This window comes from Diceros bicornis, chromosome X (assembly GCF_020826845.1).
Source record: "Diceros bicornis minor isolate mBicDic1 chromosome X, mDicBic1.mat.cur, whole genome shotgun sequence".
Taxonomy (NCBI): Eukaryota; Metazoa; Chordata; class Mammalia; order Perissodactyla; family Rhinocerotidae; genus Diceros; species Diceros bicornis.
The window spans coordinates 99,213,704-99,238,477 of NC_080781.1; the positions used below are offsets into that span (position 1 = coordinate 99,213,704).

The 24,774-nt window shown below is 42.8% G+C and overlaps 1 long non-coding RNA gene across 1 annotated transcript; it reads left to right on the forward strand.

The window, feature by feature from the left end:
• Positions 1–5,600: 5,600 nt before the first annotated feature.
• On the forward strand, positions 5,601–21,638 carry LOC131400564 (uncharacterized). The gene is made up of 3 exons (XR_009217373.1): positions 5,601–5,762; positions 17,052–17,244; positions 20,924–21,638. It is a non-coding gene; the product is annotated as an uncharacterized LOC131400564 (long non-coding RNA).
• The last annotated feature ends 3,136 nt before the right edge of the window (positions 21,639–24,774 follow it).

A 24,774-nucleotide genomic window follows, 5' to 3' on the forward strand; every position in this document is an offset into this window, starting at 1 on the left:
CAACCATTCAAAGAGGTTTATGCGCCCCTATGTTCATGGCAGCACTATTCACAATAGCTAAGATGTGGAAGCAACCCAAGTGCCCATCGACTGATGAATGGATAAAGAAGATGTGGTATATATATACAATGGAATACTACTCAGCCATAAAAAAGACAAAATCGTCCCATTTGCAACAACATGGATGTACCTTGAGGGCACAAGGTTAAATGAAATAAGCCAGACAGAGAAAGACAAACACCCCATGATTTCACTCATATGTAGAAGATAAACAAACACACGGATAAAGAGAACAGATTAGCACTTACCAGAGGGGATGGGGGTTGGGAGTGGGCAAAAGGGGTAAAGGGGCACATATGTATGGTGATGGATAAAAATTAGACCATTGGTGGTGAGCACAATGCAGTCTATTGAGAAACTGATAAACAATAATGTTCACCTTAAATTACACAATGTTATAAACCATTATGACCTCAATAAAATAATCGAAAAAAATACTAATTTTAGCCCTCACCCTACGATGACCCCCCCAACACACACACACACAGGGGCCAGTGTACGTGACTAAGAACTGCCTGACCTTAGTTCCTGGGGATGGATGGATGGACCCTGGGGTGGTGGCCCCACCCTCTGCGAATTCATATTGGCTCCATCTCAACTGGTCGCCCACAATCCCACCATCAATTTCTTTAGTGACCTGCCGGCAGGCAGGGCACATGGGAAGGGCCTCAGAAGCCCAGGTCCATGTCTCCCGCAGCCGATTAGTGCCAAGAGGTCGCCCACTCGCCCCCACCCTGCCGGCCGCTCACAGTAGCCTGGCGACCCCGCTTACCAATAAAAAGACACAGAACGACGGCAGGAACGTCGGAAACGGAGCGGTTGGAGATCAAAGTGGAATTTCGAGGTGGGATGGGGCTTTTTGCCCTCCAAGAGCCAGGTCCTGATGAGCAGTAGAGGCACAGCCGCTCGCAGCATGGCCCGATACCATAGCTCCGACAGACGCAGAACGTGGGAGACGGCTGCTGCGGACCGGGAAGAAGACAGAGGAGGGGGTGAGCGGAGTAGCACGAGTCTAGAGGAAGCTAGGTAGGGCGCGCCAGTTCTTTGGCAAAGAGTCGCCTCTAAGGGGAGAGCATAGAGGGGAGGGAGAGCGGGGAGGGCGGGGATCGGTCGGGAGCCCGGAGCCCAGGAGCGGTGAGAAGAGCAAACGGCCCAGCAGCTCAACTCCAAGCAGCCCCCAGGACGGACCCAGCCGCTTCCAAGGGCGCTTGGTCGGAAGCCGCTTCCGGCTGCCCCTGGACGGGTGCTGAGCCTGGCGCGCGACTGGCTCCACCCAACGCGGTGCCAGCGAGAGCCTAGCCAATCCGGCAGGTGGCAGGAGACACACAAAAAGACGCGTGATCCTGCCTCCTCCCGCAGCCTGCGTGCCACCCAGCCCTCTGCTCCTTCGGGTCTCTGCAGTCATTCCCGGGCAGCTCCAGCTCCCTGGCTGCTGGAGGGCTGGGCCAGGGGTCGGCGGCTTGGAGTACCCTACCCTGCGCCTCCCCTCTGCAAAAATGCAAAATGTGATTTTCTCTTGGAACAGCGTGTGCCCAGGAGTTTGCTTTTTGTGGAAGGGAGTGCGGTGATTTGAGTGCTCTGGCTGAATCTGCATTCTGAGAGAGCTGGACACCTTTAGGGAATCAGGAGGTGCTCGACTGCTGGTCACTTCCAGACCCTTGAGCCTTCGATGAACCCGAGTGCCTCACCTTTGGGGTGGGTGGAGTAGGATCAGCCAACAGCCAATTATTGACGGGGCTCTGGCCACAGCAGGAGTGACTCTTCATCAGGACAGAAACTGGGCTCCAGGATCCCCGCCCCCCAATAGCTAGGGGATGCAGAGTTGAAGTGAGGGTTCTTGGCTGACACCATAGCCGGGGAAAAGATGGCAAACTTCAACGTATCGCATCTTCAAGGGAGTTAGCCCCTGGAGAAGAGGCCCCTCTAATGCTCCACCATTCTGGCCCCATCATGTGCAAAAGCCTGGCACTTTGACTAGAGGGCTCCTGTTCTTCCCACTACCCTGAGCATTGCCCTGTGGGATAGAAGGATCTTAGAGAATGAGGAAATGCCTCCACTCATTACCCTCCGTCCTTCCCATCTCAGGTCCATGATGAAGCAAGTTCAGAAAGAGGCCTCTTCAGAGCACATAAGCCAGGTGGGCAATCAACAAATACAACTCAGTTGTGTTCACCAGTGCTGGACCTCCTAAGGCAGGCCATTTAAGAGTGTTGAAATCAAAATGGATTTCTGGTTCACTCTCGGTTAACTAGAACATTCAAACAGAGACGTTCTCGCCTTCCCGTTTTCTTCAGTATTTGGTGAAATGAGTTGGCACTGCTTGGGCCTAGCATATTGCAAAGCTTCAGTTGCTTTGGAACTCCCCAGGGTGGCTGAGTGTTTTGCACAGCTCAAGATTTAACTCTTTACTCCACCTTAACCCCCCACCCTTTTTTACCATTTTAGAATCACACTTTTAAAAAATGTGTCTCATAGTCCCCTGCCTTCTTTTAACCAACAGAGCACCCTCACAGCTTTGTTTCCCCTCTCATTTCCCCCATCTTTTTCTTTCTGTTGCAGCAAATGCTTTCTTCCCACATGGGTGCAAGATTAGAGGAGAAAAAGGGTGGGAGGGTCCATATATCACTAACCATCACATACAGGAGTGGGTCAGTCGAGCCCCCCCCTACTGCTTTTAGTAGGGGTCACTCCTTGTCCGTGGTCACTCAGGCATCCTTGTAGAGACAACCCATGCTTGTCAAAACTGAAAAGGCCATTTCAGATCATTTTGTCTAAGCATCCGATTTGTACATGTGAGGAGACTGAAGCCTAGAGAAGGAGGATGGATTGGCCCAAGGTTACACAGTGGTGGAGGCTAAAACTAAACCCTATTTCCAGGTTGGCCTACTTCCAGAATGGTATGATTTTTCCCTGAAAGTCGGCTTTGACTGGTATTTCAGGCAACTGCCAGCAGGTGGGAGTAGATTTGTTTGGCAGCAAGTTACTCGTAGCACCTGGAATCAAGTTCCACAGACCATCGGTCCCACATTTGTCAGGGGAAGCAAGCCAGAAGTTTTTTTCCTAGGCGTCCTTGTGACTATGGAGATTGCCAGAAACTTGATGGCAATAATGAATTCGCTTCCAGAGCTTACATCCTAGACTCATGTAACAAACAGCCCAAAAGGCAACAAGAAATATGAAAAAGTCAGTCTAATTTGTACTTGTTGAGCTTTTGTCTAGTTAGTTTAATAGAATATGCATCAATATCCAGATGGAATGGACTTACACCTGAATATGGGATCCTGGTATAGAGGAAAGAGCACTGACCCAGGAGTTAGCCCATCTGTGTTCTGACCCAGCTCTGCCACATCACAGTGAGGATTGCAGTTTGGCTGGAGTATAAGGTGAATTGGGAGGTAACACAGGAAGTAAAGAGGTAAGAGGCAAAAGAAGAGGTCTCACCTGGCCTAGTGAGGGCCACACACTCAGTGCACAGTAAATACTTGCCCAGTGAATAAGTGAAGCAAGAAGGAGAGTTTTAGATCTGATTGTCCAAACTGGGGAATTTGACTTCTATCTTCCATTCAACAGTAAGCTTTTGGAGGCTTTGTGCAGAGGAATGCCACAATCAGGAAGAAACTTTCAGCTGCTTTGTGAAGGAGGAACTCAAAGGACGAGAGACTGAGGATGAGGACAGTGGTTAGGAGGGTGTTGCACACTTCTGCTTCTGGTAATGGCAGGTTAAGTAATTTGGACAAACCGTCGCAATGAGGAAAACTAAAAAATACCGGATGAAATATAAAAAGAAATTGTCTTCATTACGAGCTACAAGACAACAAAGCTAAAATCCAGAAGAAGACAGGAACCCAGATGGGAAAGCCCTGCACATAATGCCACTTTCGCCTGAGGGTATTTGCTGAATCCAGAGAAAAGAGTTGTGAAACTGAGCTGTGGTTTTGCTGGCCTCATGGGCAAAGGGGACAAAAGTTGAAGCCCACGTCCCAAACGGGTTGATCTGATAAGACTCCCAGCCACTTTAAGCTGAAACTAAGTGGCTACTCCTTTGGGATAATGGTGAACCAGCAGTAGCAAGCCCTTGCATAGACTTGCAGCCTAGAGAGCCATTACCAGGGTGATGTAAGGATGTTCAAGCCCTGACCTTGGATTCAAGTGGTCTTGGACAGGTAGCGTTCCCAGGCATTTGTCAGAAGCAAGTGAAAATACTCTCTGCAGGAAGGTTCTGTCTTCCTAGGCCTGAAATTATTGTTACAAATGCTTTTTCAATAATATATCAGCACATGGTCAAAGATAAGTCGGCACACAAGGAAGAAATACATTGTACGTGACAGCCAGAGGAAAAAATAGAAAATGAAAACAAATTCACAAAAATTTCAGGTATCAGAATTATGAGACACAGACTATAATCACTATGGTTTACCGTAGTTCAAAAAATAAAAGATAAGCTTAAAAATACCTTCAGGGAACAGAAAATCATATAAAGTGACATAGCCAATTTGAAAAATAATCAAACAGGACATCTAGGACTAAAAAGTATAACAACTGAGAGTCTAATGGGTGTGTTTAACAGAACGCCAAACACAACCATTAGATGATCATAAATGCAATGAAGAAAAATAAATTTAAGAGAGAATTGTTGAGTTGGAAGATAGAGCAGCAGAAATCATTTAGAATTCTGCCTGGAGAAACTAATTATATGAAAAAAAGAAAAGGTAGGATAAGAGACACAATGAACAGAGTGAGAAGGTCTAATTTACATTTCATTTAAATCCCAGAAGGACAGGAGAGAGAAATGGGGAAGAAGATGATGGCCCCAAATTTTCCAGAGCAGATGAAGACCACTAATCCACAGATTCTAAAAGCCCGGGGAATCCTAGGCAGGATAAATAAAAAGAAATCCACTCCTACACATATCATAGTGAAAGTGCAGAAAACTAGAGAGAAAGAAGGCTGTGTTAATGATCCAAGTTAGCAATAATGAAGTCTTGACTTAGGACAGGAGCAGAATAGATTGAGGCAAGGGGATGAGCCTCTAGACTCTGGCTTTTAGAATGCCTTTTTCCCAAACTTACCATGAAAGACTGTTTTATAAAGATGTTACTCATTTCATTCCTAATTCATGGAATACATTTGTTAAGAAATCCACTTGTTAGGGCAACCTAACGCCTAGAAGCTGTTCCAAATTGTCTTTGTCATACACGGAAGGCCATCATCCTGTAAGAATGTGTCCCTCATTTCATGGGCTATGAAAGGGGTGAGTATTCTCCACAGGAATTGTGATGGTTAATTTTATGTGTCAAGTTGACTGGGCTAAGGGATACCCAGGTAGCTGGTAAAACGTTATTTCTGGGTGTGTCTGTGAGAGTGTCTCTGGAAAATATTAGCATTTGAATAAATAGACTGAGTAAAGAAGGTTGCCTTCACCAATGCAGATGGGCATCTTCCAATCCATTGAGGGCCTGAACAGAACAAAAAGGTGGAAGAAGGGTGAATTCTCTATCTCTGCTTGAGCTGAAATATCTGTCTTCTCCTGCCCTCAGACATTGACGTTCCTGGTTCTCCAGCTTTCAGACTCAGACCAAAACTTACACCATCATCCCCCTGATTCTCAGGACTTTGGACTTGGATTGAATTGCACCACCGGCTTTCCTGGTTCTTCAGCTTGCTGACAGCAGATCGTGGGCCTTCTCGGCCTCCATAACCATGTAAGCCAATTCCTATAACAGCTATCTAGCTAGCTAGCTAGATATTGGTTCTGTTTCTCTGAAGAATCCTGACTAACACACAAAGGAAAGGCCAGTAGCAGCTGAGCTCTGAGACTAGAGAAATGTGCTTTTATACAACTTTCTAAGGGAAAGCAGAATAAAAGTGAATCTTTGTAGAAATTCCTCTTTATACTTATCTCTGCCGCACAACTTTCACTCTGTGTCTAAGGAAACATATATACAGTGAACGATTTTTGGTCCCCAGAGTATCTTATTAGAACCTTCAGGCTTGACCGTGTATGTTCACTCACTGGGCTGTCTATGCTTGACTGGCGTACAGTCCCTGCACAGGTTTATATTTGTCAGACCTAAACATGCAATGGGCTATCTTTTGAAGGGGGGAGCTCTTTACTTGTTACTAGAGCTTTTCATAAAAAAGATGACTAGCTCCTTGTCAGGAATGTACTAGAGGAAACCCTGCTCCATATGGAAAGTTGTATAGAGATTCTGTGGTCCCCTGAAGCTCTGATACTTCATGGCCACAATCCAAGCTGAAAAAAACTGACTATAAAGTCTTCTAAGAATTTCAAGTGTTTTGCTCAAAATCCTTCATTCACTGATGGTTTGAGGAGCAAACAGTCTTATGTACCCGTAAGGACCCCCAAGTCCCCCGCAGAAAACTGTTCCTCCAAGAGAAGTTATTGGGAGGTCAGGAAAGCCTTCTCTATATTGCCTAACCCCAAGCCAATCAGAAAGCTGTCCAACAGTGAAGACGTTAAGCTGTCTTCATTTGTGGCATACAATATGTCACCAACAATTCTGACCAAGTGTCACAAAGGGAGAGATTGCTGGATATTTTATTCTGATTTTGCAGAGTTTCTCTTCACTGTTGCTGGACTGTCACAGTTTGTGTAGGTCACAGCTCTCTCCCCAAAGCCAGCTGAAACCCGTCTTTTAATACTTGTAACATCTTCTAGCAACATCTTCCTCTCTTACCATGGAAGGGCAGGAGCAGGGATAATGCTCCACTAACTCTTGGGTTTTCTTTGAATTTTATTTTTGAGGTCATATTGGCTTTTAACATTGTGTAATTTTCAGGTATACATTGTTATATTTCAGTTTCTGTATAGATTGCATCGTGTTCACCACTAATAGTCTAGATTTTATCTGCCACCATACACGTGTGCCCCTCTACACCTTTCACCCTCTCTCCACCCCCTTTTCCTCTGCTAACCACTAATCTGTTGTCTTTCTCTATGTGTTTGTTTATCTTCCACATATGAGTGAAATCATATGGTATTTATCTTTCTCTATCTGACTTATTTCACCTGGCATAATACCCTCAAGTTCCATCCACGTTGTGGCAAATGGCAAGATTTCATCTTTCTTTTTATGGCTGAGTAATATGCCATTGTATATATACACCACATCTTCTTTATCTGTTCATCCATCGATGGGCACTTGGGTCGCTTCCACGTCTTGGCTATTGTGAATAATGCTGCGATGAACATAGGAGTGCATAAATCTTTTTGAATTGTTGATTTCTTATTCTTTGGATAAATACCCAGTAGTGGAGTAGCTGGATCAATTGGTATTTCTAATTTTAGCTTTTTTTAAAAAATCTCCATACTGTTTTCCATAGTGGCTGCACCAGTTTGCATTCCCACCAGCAGTGTATGAGGTTTCCCTTTTCTCCACATCCTCTCCAACACTTGTTATTTCCTTTTTTAAAAAAATTATTTTATTGATGTCATATTGGGTTACAGTATTGTGTGATTTCGGGTGTACATTATATCAGTTTCTGTATAGACTGCATCATGGTCACCACTAATAGTCTAGTTTTTATCCCTCACCCTACATATGTGCCCCTTTACCCCTTTCACCCACCTGCCCCACCCCATTCCCCTCTGGTAACCACTAATCTGTTCTCTTTCTCCATGCCAACACTCGTCATTTCTCGTCCTGTTAATTATAGCCATTCTGGCAGGGGTGAGGTGATGCCTCATTGTAGTTTTGATTTGCATTCTCCTAATAATTAGTGATGTTGAATATCTTTTCATGTGCCTGTTGGCCATCTGTAGGTCTTGTTTGGAAAAATGTCTGTGCATATCCTCTGCCCATTTTTTGATCCAGTTGTTTGTTTTTCTGTTGTTGCATTGTATGAGTTCTATATATATTTTGGAAATTAACCCCTTGTCAGATATATGATTTGCACATATTTTCTCCCAGTTGGTGAGCTGTCTTTTCGTTTTGTTCATGGTTTCCTTTGACTTGCAGAAGCTCTTTAGTCTAAGGTAGTCCCATTTGTTTATTTTTTCTTTTGTTTCCCTTACCTGAGTAGACATGGTATTTGAAAAGATATGATCTCACTCATTAAGTAGTAGATAATAACAACAACAAACAAACACATAGAGACAGAGATTGGATTGGCGGTTACCAGAGGGGAAGGGGGAGGGAGGAGGGCAAAAGGGATAATTAGACACATGTGTGTGGTGATGGCTTGTAATTAGTATTTGGGTGGTGAACATGAGAACATGATGTAATCCATGCAGAAATAGAAGTATAATGATGTACACCTGAAATGTATACACTGTTATAAACCAATGTTACTGCAATAAACGAAAAATTCAAAAAAGAAAAGAAAAGAAAAGATACTGCTAAGCCCGATGTCAACGAGTGTACTGCCTATATTTTCTTCTAAGAGTTTTATGGTTTCAGGTCTTACATTCAAGTCTTTAATCCATTTGGAGTTAATTTTTGTGTATGGAGTAAAATAATCATTTACTTTCATTCTTTTGCACATGGCTGTACAGTTTTGGCAACACCATTTATTGAAGAGACTTTCCTTTCTCCATTGTATGTTCTGGGCTTCTTTGTCAAAGACTCGCTGTCCATAGTTGTGTGGTTTTATTTCTGGGCTTTCAATTCCGTTCCGTTGGTCTGTGTGTCTGTTTTTGTACCAATACCGTTCTGTTTTGATTACTCTAGCTTTGTAGTATATTTTCAAGGCAGGGAGTGTGATATCTCCAGCTTTGTTCTTCTTTCTCAAGATTGCTTTGGCTATTCGGGGTCTTTTGTTTTTCCAGATAAATTTTAGGATTCTCTGTTCTATTTCCGTGAAGAATGTCATTGGGATTCTGATTGGGATTGCATTGAATCTGTAGATTGCTTTAGGTAATATGGACATTTTAACTATGTTTATTCTTCCAATCCATGAGATGAAATATCTTTCCATTTCTTTATGTCTTCGTTGATTTCTGTCAATAACGTATTATAGTTTTCAGTGTATAGGTCTCTCTCCTCCTCGGTGAAATTTATTCCTAGGTATTTTATTCTTTTTGTTGTGATTGTAGATGGGATTGTATTCTTGAATTCTCTTTCTGCTAGTTTGTCATTAGTGTCTAGAAACGCAACTGATTTTTGGAAGTTGATTTTGTACCCTGCAACTTGACTTAGTTGTTGATTATTTCTAATAGTTTTCTGGTGGATTCTTTAGGGTTTTCTATATATAGAATCATGTCATCTGCAAACAGCAAGAGTTTCGCTTCTTCCTTTCCAATTTGCATTCCTTTTATTTCTATTTCTTGCCTAGTTGCTTGGCCAAGACCTCCAGTACTATGTTGAACAGGAGTGGGGAGAGTGGGCACCCTTTCTTGTTGCTGTTCTCAGAAGGATGGCTTTCAGTTTTTCTCCGTTGAGTATGATGTTGGCTGTGGGTTTGTCATATATGGCCTTTATTATGTTGAGGTACATCTTTACACATTTTGTTTAGAGTTGTTATCATAAATAGGTGTGGGATCTTGTCAAATGCAGTCTCTGCATCTATTGAGATGATCATGTGACTTTTATTCTTCATTTTGTTAATGTGGGGTATCACATTGATTGATCTGTGGATGTTGAACCATCCATGCATCCCTGGATTAAATCCCACTTGATCATGGTGTATGATCCTTTTAATGTATTGTCGTAATCGATTTGCTAATATTTTGTTGAGGATTTTTGCATCTATGTTCATCAGTCATATAGGCCTGTAATTTTCCTTCTTTGTGTTGTCCTTGTCTGATTTTGGTATTAGGGTGATGTTGGCCTCATAAAATGAGGTAGGAAGCATCTCGTCCTTTTGAGAAGGATAGGAATTAAATCTTCTTTGAATTATTGGTAGAATTCACTAGAGAATCCATCTGGTCCTGGACTTTTGTTTTGGGGGAGGTCTTTGATTACTGTTTCTATTTCTTTGCTTGTGATTGGTCTATTCAGATTCTCTATTTCTTCTTGATTCAGTTTTGAGATGTTGTATGAGTCTAAGAATTTATCCATTTCTTCTAAGTTATCCAGTTTGTTTACATATAGCTTTTCATAGCGTTCTCTTACAATCCTTTGTATTTCTGTGGTGTCCATTGCAATTTCTCCTCTTTTGTTTCTGATTTTTTTTTATTTGAGTCTTCTCTCTTTTTTTCTTAGTGAGTCTGGCTGGGGGTTTTTCAATTTTGTTTGTCTTCTCAAAGAACCAGCTCTTAGTTTCCTGGACCCTTTCTACTGTTTTTTTGGTCTCTATCTCATTTATTTCTGCTCTGATTTTTTTCATTTCCTTACTTCTACTGACTTTGGGCTTTGTTTGTTCTTCTTTTTATAGTTCTTTTAGGTATAGGGTAAGCTTGTTTATTTGAGATTTTTCTTGTTTGTTGAGGTAGGCCTCTATTGCTATAAATTTCCCTCTTAGTACCACTTTTGCTGCATGCTATTAATTTTGGTATGTTGTGTTTTCATTTTCATCTGTCTCTAGGTAGTTTTTGATTTCTCTTTTGATTTCTGCATTGATCCAACAGTTGTTCAGTAGCATGTTTCTTAGTCTTCACATATTTGTGACTTTCCCAGCTTTTTTGTTGTAGTTGATTTCTAGTTTCATAACATTGTGGTCGGAAAAGATGCTTGATAGGATTTCAATCCTCTTCAATTTATTGAGGCTTGCCTTGTTTCCCGAAGTATGGTCTATCTTTGAGAATGTTGCATATGCACCTTGGAAGAATGTGTATTATGCTGTTTTTGGATGGAATGCTCTCTCTATATCTATTAAGTCCATCTGATCAAGTGTTTCATTTAAATCCACCATTCCCTTGTTGACTTTCTGTCTGGATTATCTATCCATTGACATAAGCGGGGTGTTAAGGTCCCCTACTACTGTTGTGTTGCTGTTAATGTCTTCCTTTAGATCTGTTAATATTTGCTTTCCATTCATTGGTGCTCCTGTGTTATGTGCATATATATTCATAAGTGTTATGTCTTCTTGATGGAATGTCCCTTTTATCATTATATCATGGACATCTTTGTCTCTATCTTCTTTTCCTTGAAGTCTGCTTTGTCTGACATAAATGGCTACACCTGCTTTCTTTTGCTTGCCGTTTGCCTTGAGTATCATCTTCCATCCCTTCAGTCTGAGGCCTATGTTTGTCTTTAGAGCTGAGATGTGTTACCTGGAGGCAGCATATTGTGGGGTCTTGTTTTTTAGTCCATCCAACCACTCTGTGTCTTTTGATTGTTGAATTCAATCAATTTACATTGAGCGATTATTGTTATATGAGGGCTTAATACTGCCATTATATCTTTTGTCTCCCATTGTTTCTTGTCCCTTGTATTTCTGTCTACCATTTCAATTTGGTGGTTTTCTGTGCCGGTCTTCTCAGTTTTCTCTTTATTTATGATATGTGACTCTGCTCTGATTTTTTGTTTTGTGGTTACCATGAGGTTTGTATAAAAGATCTCATAGATGAGACAGTCCATTTTCTTATAGCCTCTTATCTCCATTAGCCTAAGAAGGTTCCATCTCTTTCCTCTTCCCCTTGTATGTTGTTGTTCTCACAAATTATTCTTTTTTGTGTTATGAGTTTGTGGCCAAATCGAAGTGGTTATAGTTATTTTTGATGCTTTCTTTCCCTTTATCCTTTCTTTTATAACTAAGAAAGAGATAGAGAGCTGCAATTTTTCTCATTTTGTCTGTCTATTTATCTCCTTGCTCAAAGCTTTGTAAACCTTTGCCTTTTTGGTTCAGGTAGGAGGACTCCCTTCAACACTTCTTGTAAGGCAGGTCTAGTGGCGATGAAATCCCTCAGCTTTTGTTTGTCTGGAAAAGCTTTTATTTTTCCATCATATCTAAAGGATAATTTCGCTGGATAGAGTGTTCTTGGCTGATAGTTTTTGTCTTTCAGTATTTTGAATATATCATTCCACTCTCTCCTAGCCTGTAAGGTTTCTGCTGAGAAATCTGCTGAAAGCCTGATGGAGGTTCCTTTGTAGGTTATTTTCTTCTCTCTTGCTGCCCTTAATATTTATTCTTTGTCATTGACTTTTGACAGTTTTACTATTATATGCCTTAGAGAAGGTCTTTTTGCATTGATGTAATTAGGTGTTCTATTAGCCTCATGTACTTGTATGCCTAGTTTCTTCCCCAGGTTTGGGAAGTTCTCAGCTATTATTTCTTTGAATAAGCTCTCTGCTCCTTTCTCCCTCTCTTCTCTCTCTCAGATATGATAATCCTTGTGTTACTTTTCCTAATTGAGTCAGATATTTCTCGAAGAATTTCTTCATTTTTCAAAAATCATAGTTCTCTCTCCCCTTCCACCTGGATCATTTCTAGGTTTCCATCTTTGAGCTTGCTGATTCTCTCCTTCTTAAGGTCCTCTCTAGTTTTTTATGCTTTCTGTGTTATTTTTTTAATCTCATTAATTGTGTTCTTCATTTCCAGAATTTCTGTTTGATTTTTCTTAGAGCTTCAATCTCTTTGGTGAAGTATTCCTTCTGTTGATTAATTAGATTCCTAAGCTCATTGAACTGTCTTTCTGGGTTTTCTCGTAACTTGTAGAGTTTCTTTATGACAGCTATTTTGAATTCTCTGTCAGTCAGAGTGTAATCTTCTGTGACTTCAAGTTTGGTTTCTGGAGAGCTGTCCTTCTCCTTCTGTTCTGCTGTTTTTACTGTAGTCCTTCATGCTGTTTGATGAATTGATCTTCTGCCTGTGCATTTGTGGTAGTAAACGCCCTTCTTATTTGGGCACGGCTTCAGTTACTTTGGTTCTGAGCTGCTTCTGATTGTATTTGAGACTGCACTTTCCACCCTCCACTACCTTGCTAGAGGCATCGTCAGTGCCCTTCTTATGCTGCTTGTGCGTATGAGGTTGCTGGTGCCTTGCTGCTTTCAATGTTGCTGCAGTCTCAGGTGTTGCCGCCAGAGTCACCAGCCTGTGACCACTTCTACTACTTCTTGGGTTGCCTGGGTCTCGTATTCCTCCACTTGCTCTCTGTGGGCTCTAGAAGGGCTTTGGTGCTGCCACCCCATGCACCACATGTGCTGCTGCTCCTGGGTTATCTGGGAGTGATGGTCCTGCAGTCTCTGGTCACTGGTGCCCACCAGCATACTTTTTTGAGACCTCAGGTCAGGGCACCCTGCTCCTGCCAGTGAAATCCATGTTCTGTTTGCTGTCCCTACTGCTGGAGAGACCAGTACCACTGCCTGGGGAGGGGGAGGAGGCCAGGTTGCCAGCTCTGCTCTGAGTCTTGGAGCCTCAGGACGTGTGCACCACCAGCCACCGCTGGAGGGGGGCAGGGGCCAAGCAAGGAGTGTCATGTTTGCCCTTGCAGCCTGTGGTTGCTGGCATGCACACCAGTGTGTGGACCTGCATTTGGGATCGTTGCCACCAGGGGAAAGGGTGGAGGCTTCTCCCCTAGTTCCACTGCCTCCTGGAGGTCCAGTCCACCCACCTTCAGATGTATAGATGCATGGATCACTCAGGTATTCTGGTGCACTGTGCAGGGCATCCTTTGTTGGTCACTGGATGTCTGACTGGTTGTTACTTAGGGGGAGAGACAATGGTAACAGCTTATTCCACCATGATGCTTATGTCACTTCCCTAACTCTAAGATTTATATCCCAGGGATTATAGCATAGTGTACTAAAAAGGGCATTGGAGTACAAATCTGAAGATCTAGTGTCACAGCCTCTGAATCTCAGTTTCCTTATTTGAAATATGGAGGTGATAATAATGCCTATTTGTTAATAGGACAACCCTGACAGAAGAGAATCCTTGTCTGTCCCACCTTCCTGGCTCTGGGGCTTCACCTCCCTCATTGGACCTTAATCAGATTTCTCAATGTTCCATCTGGAAGGGCTGTTGTCACTACCACTTCCAGCCACCAGGAGTCCTCAGTTCTCACAGTCTAATTGTGGAATGTGCCTTTTTATTTATCTAATTGTTTCCCCGAATTCAGGCAAGCCAGGCTGACGTTTACCAACGAACCCTCTTCAGAACCTCAGTGTAACAGAGGGGCATAAACACAGGGAGCAGAGACTCTATTGAGGGAGGAGGTTTTAGTGCACTGGTGAATAGACCTCTACTTCTACACTGGAGTCCTAGCTGCTACTAGCTACCCTGCCCTTCAGTGGGGCTGCTGGTGGCTGGCCTCTAGCCACCCTCTGCCCCTTCTCCTGTTCCCAGGGGGTGAGAATCAGGGGTTCTGTACAATGGTGAATGGTAGCCCCTGGAGTTGTGCAGGGCACAGCCTGTCTGGACATATGGCACAGAGAATTTGTCCCTACCAGCACTCCAGCTTCTATTCCACACTGTGTGGGCTCAGGCAATCCTACTGATTCCCATGCATTATGTCCAATTAACATTGCTTGAAGGGCGGATTTACATGCCTCCTGTTTTAAAATACTAGGTAGGAGAACCATTTCCCAGTCAGATACAATGTCCAGCCCCACAATACAGTCAGGTAAAAGAGATGTAACCACTTCACATAAAGCCTGTTCAAACATACTGATTCTCCTACAAACTTTTACCTTAATTCCATTAATCCTTACATTCCTAACTGTAGCCTCCATTAGGCCGTCATCAGCAGGTTTTGGTTTTACAATACTAGGTAGGGGAAGAGTTCCCCAGCCAGACATAATATCCATTCCCATAACACATCCAGATAAAGGAGATGCAATTTCTTTACCTAAAGCCTGTTTAAACATTCCAACTTTCATGATCTGGTCGACCCTTACATTTTTCTGTTCACTCAATCTAATTGGAGCCCATGTCACGGCTTCACCAATGGGTTTTGGTACCACAGTGCATGAGGCACCTATATCAAGGAGTCCTGGAAACGTGTCTTTTCCACTCCCTGACCATTTTTCCCACTCTTGTGCAAAAGGCTTTGGGTCCCCAGTGAGGGGTCGAGCCAAGGGACTCTGGCCCTTTTATCAGTCTTTAACTTGACTAATCTGCCTAACCACTGCCACAAGCACAAGCGATTGTTGGTCAGGTTTCTCTTTGCAATCTCTGCCTTCAGGCTTTTAAATTTTTTCCAAATTGGGCTAAATCGAGTGGACTTGTTGGAGGCACTTTAATGTTGGGCGACCAGCAGGGGGACCCTTTTGCCTTTCCAGCCTTTGGTAGTGCTGTATGAATACCTTGGTTTTGAACCCATCAATGTCCATTTTATTCATCCCAGTTCTTAATAACCATCTAAAGAGTTTCACCCTGCTGGGATGAGTCCCTTGGCTCTCCCATTTCTGTTTCGCTCCTATCAGTATCTGCTTGATTCACATTATTCCTTAACAATCATTTAAAAATTTTCACCCTGCGAGAACCAGTCTCTTGATTCTCTCCTCTGCCCTTCCCCATTCTCTTGTTAATTAACCTAATATTTTTATTGGCATCTGTAAAACACATGAGAGGAAACTGAAACAGGAAATTCAATAAAGCTTCCCAAACTTTCCCTCAGTTTTGCAGCAGTAAGGTTACATGGAGTGCCCATGTGAAAGGGGCCCCCTTAACCTTAGCATTTACCATGACCCGGGTAGCGGGCATATTCAGCAGATGAATATCCTGGTCATCATGAGGACAGTCCCTCATGGCTTGCATATGAAGCATATCAGCTGCTTCATTTGTGGTGTTCCACTTGGCATTCATAGGGGGAGATGGACAGTCCCCCTCTTCAGGGTAAACAGGCCTTACCATGGCTTTTATCCATGCCACCATGCTGGCTGTTCCCTTGGGAACAACCTCCTGTGTGTCTGGATCACATATAGCCATCTGTGATACTTCCATAGGAAGCTGTGGGTCCTGCATCAACCCAAATACACTCTTCCACTCGGCAGCGTTCAAAATGAAAGACACAGCCCCAAATTAGTCACTCTCATAATCCATTTCGGTACAGGTTCCTCAGGAAGCTGATGATATTGATCTACAAAATGAAACAATTCCTTCACACTATACCCTCTGGTTTCAATAGTTTCTTGGTTTTGTGCTCCCCTCATGTTGACTACCTTCTTGGTGACCAGAGATCTTAGAGCTACTTTCCATTGTCCCAGCATAGTTTTTCCCTTGCAGGGTGGCTTTGAGGCTAGTGACTGATTTCTGAGCTTGGCCTACCACCAAGATCCAACCTAGTCTCTTTTAATTTTAGTTTAGCTATTACAGACAACAATAATCAAGAGATTGAATATTTCCGCTTTTCCTTATTAGTTTGCATTTCCTTATGCATCCTGTGAACCAACTGCCTGGGAATCAGATCCATCACTAAATTCCATTGGTGACTTTTACCTTTAGTAACTGAGTGCAACACAGCTGCTGCTCCACATCATGGGTGACCACGTGGCCACTCCAGAATCAAAGGTTCTTCATCCCCCACCCCTTCATCCTTTCCTTTCCCAGACCATATGTTTCCGTGAGCCAGGGCTGTTCTAGTAAATTCCACTTTACTGACACCAACTGTATTATAATTACCCCAGTTTTTCCTCCTGTGTCTCCCTTACTCTCGCAGAATACATTACCGCCACACTCACAACACTTCTGACACCAGATGTATGCAGGGGGGGATTGGTGTTCCCATATGCGAGCAATTCTGCAGCACCAACTGGGGGTCCTAGACTGATGATTTGCAAATATTTTCTCTCATTCCGTGTATTGCCTTTTCATTCTCATGATAGTGTCCTTTGATACCCAAGAGTTTTTAATTTTGATGTAGTCTAACCCATCTAATTTTCCTTTTATTGCCAGCTCTTTTGATGTCATGTCTAAGAAATCATTGCCAAATCCAATGTCATGAAGTTTTCTCTCATGTTTTCTTCTAAGAGCTTTATAGTTTTAGCTCTTATGTTAGGTCTTTGATGCATTTTGAGTTCATTTTTGTATATGATGTAATGTAAGAATAATTTGGTTTTTAACGTTTGACGTTTGCATTGACTATTAGGCATGTAAGTGATGATGTTGAATAGGAGTTTGAATATATGATATCTCCCTTCTCTGTACAGCACATTCCTACTCTTCCTCTAAGACCAGCACAGCTGTTACAAAGTCCCCAAAACTCTGAAAGGAGAAAAATTCCAGAAGTTGGAGCTCATAGAAGATGAGGACTTGGAAGTGGCCATCAGATTTGTTGATTAGAAGGCTCATCGGTGAGCACTGAGAGAGCAGAAGGCTGAATGCCATGTAAGTCAAGAGAAGGTAAGGACAGGCAGTCTTTCCAAAGGCTTTCCTATGTGGCCTTCCTTGCCTTTTCTTTTGATTGCCTTGTCAGCATTTCTCAAGGTGTTTTGATGATGAAAGAGATCCAGAAGATTTGCATCTCCAACGGTACCTCAAAAAGGCTCTTTCCAGGAAGGGATGTTATAACTCTGGCAGTGGGTGGGATTTACAGACAGACGGTTTTAGGTTAGACTAAGTTCTAATGAAGGGAGCATCAGAGTCAGATAGACTTAGGAGCTCAATTCCCAGCTGTGCCACTCAGCAGCTGTGTGACCCTGGGTAAGGCACTTTCTCTCATCCTCATTTTCCTCATCTGTAAGTTAGATGGTGCGAGGATTAAATGAGCTCAAGTAGGAAAAGACACCAAGAGTGATTATACAGTAGAATAGAGTGGTGACACAATAATTGTTAGGGAAGGGTTGATAAAGAGAAATAGTATTCAGAACAGGCCCAAAACGGAATGAGGTTCCCGTCATTAGAGATGTTCAAGCACAGACTACATGACTACTTGGTGGGAACTTTATGCAGAGGATTCTAATGGTTTTGTCAGCTGTACATTGAAGTCCTTTCTAATCTTCAACTTTAGAATTCTAAGAATCCCAAACAATAGAGATGCAGACACAAAAGATGTTACTGAGGCCACCCCACTGATGGTGGAGCCTTCATGCCCAAATGGGGTCTCGTTGGAGCAAGTGGCCTCTAAGGGTGAGGGTAAATACCATCCAAGGGACTACGTGTGTGTGTGTGTTGTGGGGGGCGAGGGATGGCTTAGTGCCATCTCAGATTTCAGAGCACACAGCCAGCTGTGCTGTCTGCTGCTGCCATCTGGCATTTTGCCTCAGCACTGCATGTCATTCCAATAATCAAATAAGCCCCTAAAGTGACTGCGTGTTCATTTTACCCCTTGACTCAGTCAACTGGGGCATCCCATACTAATCTCTCATTTACGTTTTTATGGTTTTATCATAACTGACTCCCATTTGGGGAGAAGACTTTAAGTGTTGGTACAGTGAGAAAGAGTGTTTCTTGGTTATCTAGGCTTTTATGTGTGGCTTACAATATCTTTTACAGCTTTGGCCTCCAAAGCTACCTCTATGCTACTTCTCCCCACTGCACCCTCTTCATACCGCTGCTGCTGACCCCAGTTCAAGCCTTCGTCCCTGAGTTAGGCTTTTACAGTAGCCTTCTAATTGGTTTTTCACCTCTGGTGTTCACCCCCTCTTTAATCCTTTCAGCATCCAAGCCATTTACTATCTGACTCCAACTTACCATTCTAGCTTGCTCCTCCCTGCCCTTCCTGTCATGCACACACGGCTCCAACCTAATGGGGCTTCTGGCCTCTCCCTGAGCAACTTTCTCGTGCAGGTATTCAGTTTTCCTTCTTCTGCCAAAATCCCATCCTTTTTTTCAAAGCCAATACCATATACCCTTCTCCCCAAAGCCACCTATAAAGACTCTGTGTGTGTACTGTGTGGCTCTCTTTGTGCCCTGATCACATAGTAACTTTTTAAAGAGTTCTGTGTGTGTCTGTCTTATTTCCCTTGAAAGTCTGTAAGTTTCATTTCTCGCATCAGTAGCTGCATTCTCTCCACATTCCTTCTCATTTTAAAAACAAACTCTTTTTACCCACCATGATATATGCCCTGGATCCCTACCCCATGTAACAAATAAGGTTGGTGGTCTTACACTGAAAAGTAATTTCAACACCGGACATTCTAAAAGATGAATTACAGTAGTCATTTTAGGTACTGATTGACAGTGTAGAAGTCTGAGTGGGGAAAATAAATCAGGCTACAATTGATCAGTTCCACTGAATGTTGCCTAGGTGTTCCTAATCAGCAAGGAACCACATTTGCTCCCTTGGTGTACTTTTCTCTTTTTTAGAAGTGTCGAAACGCGAGAGGGAAGGTTGCTTGAACTATTTGTTTGACTTATTTCTTAGCTTATCAGCCTGACTAACTTAAGTCATTATTTTGTCCTTGGGTATCATGGAATTTTAAAGAAATGAGCCATTCTCTAGTTTGCTCTTCAGGATGTAGGCATATTGCATCCATTTAATCCCTTGAATTTACACAGTGGGCTAGCATCGAAGCCAGAGGTGAGTACAACATTTATTTGGGCGACATCAATTTCCATAAAACGAGATGACAAGAACCCACCACAGCTCTTCTGACTGCTTCCGTGTTCCTGGTGTTATTTACGAGAACATTGCTCATTTACAGTGAATTGGTTCCCCCAGACTGTTTCTCCCACATGGAGTATATTGAGTTGAGGCAGAGCATAAAGGGTCAACATGTCTTAGGAGATAAACAGCCACCAAGGCTATGTTTGTTAATACCGACATGACTAATGTAGGGTAAAGGGCGTTCAGAACAGGATGCACACATATTCAAGTGTACAAAGCTATTCCAAAAGCTATTAGGTCTGGAAAAGCTTTGCTGTGGACCTGCAGATCCTATTTAGGGGTCAGCTATGGACATAAAGTCAGAGTGACCCTCCTTGTATTTTATTATATGCACACTTGTTAAGAGAGCTTCTTTCCACTGAAATACCTTATTATGGCACTCTGTTTATGCAGAGCTTCACTTTGGATTTATTAAAAATAAGCAGAAGTGCTTGTTTCAGCTTGAGGATTATGTCTGGAACTTAATTTGCAAAATGTACTCTCTACCCCAGCCCAATGGTCAGAAAATGACCACCCTACTCCAGAGGACTAATAATAATAATTTAATGCTCACTGCAGCCCTGGAAGCTAGGTATTATTCTTCCCATTTTCCAGCCAGGAGAGGAGAGGATTGAGTGGAAGTCACAGCTTAGACTCTGAAGCCAGACTGCCTGGGTTTGAATCCCAGCTCTGCCACTCACTAGCTGTGTGCTCTTAAGCAAGTTACCTAAATTCTCTGTGCCTCAGTTTCCTCATCTCTAGAGTGAGATGATAATAGGACTTCCTGATAGGGTAAAATGAGTTAATTCGCAGAAAGCACCTAAAACTATTGCCAATCACACAGTCGGTGCTCAAAATAATGAAAGATCTTCTTCTGGAGTTAGGTGGCCATTTTCTGGCCAGTCAATAGGACAAACAAGAAGGAAAAATGTGGGTCACCGGAGCAGGCTGGCCTTTTCCACACTTCCTGAGATGAGCTGTGTGACTCTGGTTGGGGGCAGGGGAAGGCGTAGAGAAGTTTTGGAGAATGAAGTCTGGGGCGTGGGCAGTAGTGCCTGGGATGTGTCCCAAATGTGTCTGCCCCAGCCTGAAGCTCCTGGAATCCAGGAGATGAGAAAACGCCCTTTCCTATGCAGGCTCCAGGAAGAGTTTAAAACCCCAAGGAATATACAAACTACGAAACTCAATAAATCACACTAAATTCATTTTTGAACTACTACTTTACCCTCTTAATTTAGAAGTGGGAATTTACAAATCAGCTGACTGTTCATCATAGTTTTTCTTGGGGAGATCCGAAGCACAGTTTCTGGCTTACCCAGCAGGGGAGTCAAACAAACGAGTTATGTGGAACCATCCTGTCATCTTACCTTGTAATTTCTAATGATTGGACTAGGCGTTTTATTGTCATCACAGAATTTATATGTTTCAAATATAATTTTGTTCAAAGCTCTCAGTCCATATTGAACTAATCAATGTTCCCCCTTTACTTTTCAGCTACACTCTCAGGTGGTGTCTACAGCAGCAGCTTCAGCATTTACACCTTTCTGTCCACAGCTTTGTCTCAGATATTCATGTGGATACAGGCTGGTTCACAACAGAGCACAGGATAAAATGCAAGATTCCTTCCTGTTTCTGATTTGCAATAATAAGGGATAAGTGTGCTTACAGCAATCACTCCCATGGAGAGTAAGGGGGAAATTTAGCTGAACATAATGTGTGTTGGCCTGAGTAAGGCTCAATCGCACGCCCCTCACTTGGAGTTGGAGTCTAGTTTCTGACTGCCCAAACGGTTTCACAATACATGCTGGAAGATGTAGCCCCAACCAGCAACACTGGCAATAAGCAAGGAGTCATAAGAATCCCTTAGTACAGAGAAATTCACCAGGCCATTGAGCTAGTGAACTCAGGTGATCTAGTATTCCTTCATTCATCACGGTAACGATATTTCTTGGGAGAGCACCATCTGCCAGGCCCTGTGCCATGCATAGCCAGACACACATTATGCTCCTGGGGAAATGATGGTTTAGTAGAAATATAGATGATGAAACAAGGGGTTCCAGTACAGTGTGATACTCTGATATATGTAAAAGGAGCTCCTAAACCAGGCTTGAGTGGCTGGGGCAGGGGTGGAAGGAAGTATTAATCTTTATATGTATATATACATATATATATATATATAGAGAGAGAGAGAGAGAGAGAGAGAGAGAGAGAGAGACAGAGAGACAGAGAAAGACAGAGACAGAGACAGAGACAGAGAGAGAGAGTGAGTAAAATGTAAATCCAACCACATTTCAACTCCTTTGCTTTTTTCACTCTGGTCCAAGCCACCATCATCTCTCAGGTGGACTACTACAAGGGCCTCCTAACTGGCTTCCCCACATCCAGTTTTGTATTCTACAGCAAATATCATCGGTTAGCTCACTTGACTCCATTCCAAAACCCCAATCACAGCAAGTAAGGCTTGAGAGAGGTTGGAAAGCTAGTCTACATTTCCTGAACTCCGCCCTTATGGCCTGGACTCCACAGATGACTTAGCCTCTGCCAAGCAGATACACCTGTATGAGATTTGGAAGGGGAATTGAGGTGTAGCCTATGCTTCTTCTTCTTCTGTGGTTTCTGATTTCTGCTAGTGATGGTCTTGGAAGCTTTTGCTTCTTCTGCATCAGCACAGTTCCTAGTTTTGTGGATATCAAAAGGCAAAGTACAGGACATCTACTTTGCTTATGTAGAAGGAGAATGAGGCAGTGTGGTCTCGAAGCTAAAACTTGTGATTATCTCAGCAGAGACCAAATAGTCCTGGAGCTGGCTATTAGGGCAATGGCTTCCTCACTCTCCACCCTCCTGTGTGGATGTACCAGTTCTGTGGTATACTATTCAGGAAACTAGTTCTGGAAATTCAACCTAGAATCTGGTCTTCTGGCTCTTTCAACACCTTTGTAAGCACCTAATTCCCCTTTCTACTTAAATGCATTAAAGTGCTTTCTGCTGCCTGTAACAGAACTCTACATTCTACTCTCTACACAGAAGTTAAAGGAAATATTTTTACAGCAAAAATAAGTTCCTATAACCTCCCTGCTCGAAACCCTCCAATGGCTTCCCATTCTACTTATAATAAAGGCCAATCTCATAATCTCTTTCCGCTGTACCCTGGATCACCTTACCGAAGCTCTCCTTCCCTTCTTGCTGTTCCTCAAACACACCAAGAACACTCCTGTCTAAGGGCTCGGTGTTTACTGTTCCCTCTGTCGGGAATATTCTTCCTCCAGATAGGTAGACGGCTCAACTTTTTACTTCATGCCAGTCATCTCTTTCTAATCTAAAGTAGCCCAACCTCAGTCTCTATGTTTGCTTTCTATGGTTCATTTCTGCAGAGCATGCATCACTCTCTGAGATCATCTTGTTTAATTTTTACATTTTTTTTGTACATCATCTGCCTCTCTTCACTAGAATATAAGTTCTACGAGGATAGAGACCTTGTCTTGCCTTTTTCAGTGGATCCATGGGAAGAGCAGTGACCCACACAAATTGAAAAAATACCTAGGAATTCAGGAGGAGGGTGAAGAAATAGAAGAGACTGGGCATTTTTGAGTGCTGCTGAGATGTTCAGGGAGTTTTAGAAAGCAAAGCACCGAAGACTGAAAAATCAAATTACCAGAGAATGGTGGTAATTTCTGAAGAATATTCTTGCAATTGTGAGACAGAAATATGCAAGCAATGTGAAGAACAGCCAGACTTGTGTCTGCAGTGGGTGTCATGACTTCATCAGCATCCAATTAGAAGGCTGGTTCTTGACCTGCTCTGCAGCCTATTTGGGATTTTGTTCTACAAAAGCATGTGCTTGGTCCAGTCTGGTCATCTGGGGAGTAATAAAACAGGATGTTGAGGTTCAGATCCTTTGAGGGGGCAAAACTGTGCTTTGCAAGCCTCTGCTGTGTTTTCAGCCCAGCACTACCCATTCTGGAATGGGAGTAAGAAAGGGAAAGACACAACCCCTAACTACAACGAGGGAAGAGAGGTGAAATCCTCTACAACGAGGGTCAAGGAGCTGGCTAGGAGAGGACCAACCTATAGGAATCAGGTAGAGTGGATGCTCTGGAGAGGAAAAAGACCAGACGGACAGAGAATCGGAAAGCACGGCATCAGTGAATAGGGGACCTCGAAGTGCTTTGGAACTAGGACAGAAGCCAACTCTAGTTTGGGATTGAATTGACCAGACATTTTTATTCATGAAGCCAGAACCGAAGGAAGTATTAGGCACTGCAATGTTGGTTTCCTGTGTCCCTGGATCACCTGCTTTAGAGTGTCTAGGAGGTACTTGTTCAAAATGAAGATTTTCTCCACCTGCCGCATCCTCTACTAGGGGTGGCTCCAAAGATTCTGCAATTTAACAGTCTTCCCTTGATATAATTTTTATGTACGCTAAGATCTGAGAGCCACTAATATCGGCCACAGACAATTTGTCAAGTGAAAAAATTCCAGAATGAATCTTCCGTCATGAATGAAAGCAGACTTTCTCACATTGTGTGTGGCTTTTTGAAGGATAGTGTCAATTGCAAATGAGGGAAATCCTGTTAAACCATCTTCTCATCGAACAGATTTTAACATGGTATATGACACCCTTTACCCCACTCAAATACTCCCATCTCTACCAAAACACACATAACACACCCAGAGCCTGCTCTAATGTATAGAGGAACATGTTTGTCCTCAAAAATCAACACAATAAAGGGGTTCTACTGTGGGAGTGTGACAGTACTGAGTAATATTTAAGCTGTTTTTGTGAAATACCACACACCTAAAGAAAAGTGCATAAAACATAACTATACAGTATAAGGAATAATTATAATGTGGGCATTCATGTAATCACTACTCGAGTCAAATAAAACATGACCAGTCAAATAAAAATGGCGTCATGTAGTATATATTCTGGTGTGTCTGTTCTTTTTTCTTTTTGGCTTGATGTTATTTTCATAAGATTTATCCAACTTGTACGCAGCTAAGTTTGTTCATTTTCTTTCCTACATGATCTCGAATTTATGGATATATCTCTTCATATACCCATTCAACTAGTTTTGGAATTTGGGTTGTGTCCAGTTTGGGACTGTTACAAACAATGCAACCCTGTGCGTTCTTGGCCATGTCTGGTGGTGTGCACGTGCATGGGGTTCTCTAGGCTAAGGGCCTAGGGGTGGTATTGCGGGGTCTAGGGTAAGTATATTTTAAACTTTGAGGGATGCCGAATATTCCCTTTATTCAGTTCTAAATATTTCTTGGTGTCCTTCAACCCAAGGGTTAGTGAGTGATATGCTATTTTGTTTCTAAACATTTGGTTTTTTTAAAGCTAT